Raw genomic sequence first — 3,994 nt, forward strand, 5'->3', positions numbered from 1 at the left:
TGGACTATTCATATTTAATGTTATTTAAAAAATTAGGTTTAAGTCCTTTATCTCACTGTTTGCGTTCCATTTGGTTTATGGAGTTTTCTTGTCTTTTCTTCTTTCATTATTTTTTTATTAACTGTTCATTTGTTTTATTCCTCCATGATATCTTTTTTGTGATTTTTTTTTTTGCATGGACAGGCACCAGGAATTGAACCTGGGTCTCTGCCATGGCAGAAGAGAATTCTTCCCCTGAGCCACCATTGCACCACCCCTCCATGATATCTGTTTTGTTTTGTTGGTTTGTTTGTTTGTTTTCATGATGTCTTTTTATTGTGGCTTTGCAAACTGTATTTTTTAAGTGCTTGCTTTAGAATTATTGATATAGATGCTATAGCTCTTTTACTTGTTACAGTCCACACTTAATGGCAATTATATCACTTCCACATGCAATTTTTGCTATATTTTTATTTTTAGTTAAGCAGTTAATTATCTTTAAAAGGGAAATAGTTAATTAAAATATCATGTTTAGTTATCATTTCTGGTATTCTTCATTCTTTTGCTTAGATCCGTATTTCTATCTGGTATCAATTTATTTATTCTGGATGGGCAATGTTCAAAATATCTTACCTTAATGTCTGCAAGTGAGGAATTCTTTTGGCATTGTGTATCTGAAATGTCATTATTCTGCATTCCTTCATGAGATTTATCATCTCTGGGCATAGAATTCTAAATTTACAGCTATTCTTCTCAGTAGTTTAATGATGTGGCTCCATAATCTTTGCAATTGCTTTGCCTCTGATAAAACATTTTATATCATGATTATCTTTCCCTAGCCATACAAAATGCCTTTTTCCCTTTTGCCACCTAAGTTTTTCCCCCAATGGATTTGTACAATTTGATTAAAGCATGCATCAAAATATGTTTACTATAAATTTCATATTTCTGGAGTTTGTTACTCTAATGTTTATTTTTGCATTTGGAAAACTTTCAGCTATTACTCATTTAAATAATTTATAGCCTCTTAATTTTGGGACTGCATTTATGTATACATGTGGCTGCTTGATGTTGTTCCAAAGCTCATCATTGCTCTTTATGAGATTTTAATTATTTTTGCCCTCTGTGTTTGATTTTGGGTATTTTTTGTTACTAAATCTACAAGTTCATCATTCTTCTGATTAATCCAATTTAAGGTTTCTGTTTGGCTTTGATTGCGTTCTCCCATTTGCAGGATGGCTGGAAACCACCTTAAAGCAGTAAGTTTGTTCATTCATAAGGTTCATCTCATTTTCTTTCCATAAAGCATGGAAAGTTCCCTTTAGTTCCTAGAGTCAGTGGTTTAGAATGGTTATCCATTTATCAAATATTTAGGCTTGTTTTCTAATTCTTATTTCAGTTGTAAGACTAAAGAGGGTTTTTAATATTTCTGATTAGTTTGAAGTGTTAGTGATTACTCTGCATATCTTGAGATGAGTTATGGATTTGGTATTTCCATTATTTTCTATTCATTAATCCACTTTTAATAACTTCTTACATCCTATAATATATTAACAGCAGCTATTGATATTTTCTTTAAAGCATGTTGATAATAAGATCACTTCTCACAACCTAACTGCTTCTATTATGGCCTTTGTATCCATAGTTTCCTGAAAATAGAATGGATGCCCTTCAATTTTTTCCATTTTCTCATCTTGGTCCTCTGCAGCCTGTTATTTCCACAGTAGCTGTAGCAGAATGGTAACTGAGGATATATCAGATCTCTTCCTCACTCAAAATCCTTCTAAGGTTATTTTTTACAATCAGAATAAATGACAAATTTTACACTGATCTGCATAGTCTTATGTAGTGAAGTCTAACATTAAAATCTATTATCATCATCTATATTTTACTCATGTCCCTAGCCACAAAAACCTTTGATTCTGTTTCTCCTCAATATATAGTCATACTATCACTTAAGAGCTCCTACACTAATGCTTTTCTTAATACATATCTGCATGGCCCAGTCATTCAATTCCTTGTGAGTGCTGTTTTCTCAGAATCCTCTCTGGACTAGTTTAATTAAAGTTTATCTCACATTCTCACTACTTGCTTTATGTCACTTTCTTATAAATCATTATGTTCACATACTGTATAATCCATTTCTCATTTTGCTTATTTTTGCATCTATCTAAGGGAATGTAAGCCCAATGAAGGTAGTGATTGTTATTGTTTCATTTAACAATGTACATTTATTGCCAAGAAATATCAATTTTCAGAAACTTTATCAGGAATTACATTGCAACTTCTTCTATGGTAGTTATCTTCAGATTAAATAGTGAATGTACTCTGTTCAGAGTCCCTAGTTCTATAAGGCCATTTTTAGTGATAGAACCATGAAAGCAGATTTTGTTTTCATGTAAGAGTGGAATCTAATATAAGAATTTAAGAATGGAATCTAATGAAGATTTGAAACAAAATATAAACTCATTTATGGAGTATGAGCAAGTTAGTTATCTCTTAGTGGTGGATTTTGGTTTGAAAACAAGGAAATAATTTCTGTATTTCTGTACCAGTTATCAATTAATTTTGCCCATCCTTATGGATACAAAGAGTACAAGGCTAAAGAAATGTCAGATATCATATACATTGACTATAACATAATTTACTGTTATTGTATCCTACAATGAATTTTAAATAAGATTTTGCACACATTTTCCATGTTCTTTTTAGGGCTTTTTAAACATCTTTGTTCCTCAAACTGTAGCTCATGGGGTTCAACATGGGTATCACCAAGGTATAAAATACATAACACATTTTATCAGTATTAAAGGAATGACTGGATTTGGGCTGCACATACATAAAGAATAGAGTTCCATAGTAGGCAGCCACCATTGTCAGGTGAGATCCACAGTGGAGAGCGCCTTGTGCCTGCCCTCTGCAGAGTTCATCTTGAGAATAGCCATGAGGATCAGCATGTAAGACATGAGAACTATGAAAAGAGATGACAACAGATTAAAAGCTTCAAAGATCACTATTATCAATTTCAATTCATCTATGTTTGAGCAGAGCAAAGATATTAATGGTAGAATATGCTTGATGACATTATAGCCACAAAATGAAGACAATAAAATCTTTATGATGACCAACAAAGACACAAAAACACTGTAGAGATAAATTATCACCACCAGCAGGTGACAAACTCTTTGTGACATGATGACTGCATAAAGCAAAGGGCCACAAAGCAGTCATAGGCCATTGCTGACAAAATGAAAATTTCACTAGTGATAAATACACTAAAGCAAGTGAATTGGGTAGCACACAAATTAAAAGAGATCATGTGTTGGTCTGCAAGAATATTAAATAGAATTTTGGGTCCCATAGCTGTTGAATAACGAAGATCAGTGGAGGCCAGATGTCTGAGGAAAAAGTACATGGGTGTGTGTAGCCTGGAGTCTATCATGGTGAAGATGACTAAGCCCAGGTTACTCACCACTGAGACCATGTAAACCATGAGGAGGAGCCCAAATAGTGGAGTCTGAAGCTCAGGGCGATCTGTGATTCCCTTCAGAATGAATTCATTCAGAATTGTGAGATTGGTTTTGTCCATCCAGGTCACTCAACAGGGAACCTATACAAGAAATAATTATAAGAGCAATCAATAACCTTTGAGAAATATGACTTAAAACATAAATGCATATAATTTTCTCAACCCTTAACTACATTTTCCATGTGGTCAGAAAAATCCACCTTCTAATTTTTATGGGCAGAGAATAAACTCTTTTTGTAAATTAATGACATCTCTATATGGAATAAGCAATTACTCTAAACCAGTATTTGAATTGTGTACATCATGAGTATGATAAAGTCATCATAAGCTTCACTCTAATTTTGGTGTCACTTGGGGGGAAATTATTTAGAAGATGATATTCATACCATGCCAATTATTTATCCCACTTATCTACTGTTTTTCAGACTTATCTGAAAAACAATGTCATATTGTTCATCACAAAATGAAAACCATAACTTTGAGGCG

At 33.0% G+C, this 3,994-nt stretch overlaps 1 pseudogene; it reads right to left on the reverse strand.

The window, feature by feature from the left end:
• Positions 1-2,598: 2,598 nt before the first annotated feature.
• LOC143666749 (olfactory receptor 8K3-like) lies at positions 2,599-3,568 on the reverse strand (annotated as a pseudogene).
• Between the last annotated feature and the right edge of the window lie 426 nt (positions 3,569-3,994).

The sequence above is a fragment of the Tamandua tetradactyla genome, chromosome 23, assembly GCF_023851605.1.
Source record: "Tamandua tetradactyla isolate mTamTet1 chromosome 23, mTamTet1.pri, whole genome shotgun sequence".
Lineage (NCBI taxonomy): Eukaryota > Metazoa > Chordata > Mammalia > Pilosa > Myrmecophagidae > Tamandua > Tamandua tetradactyla.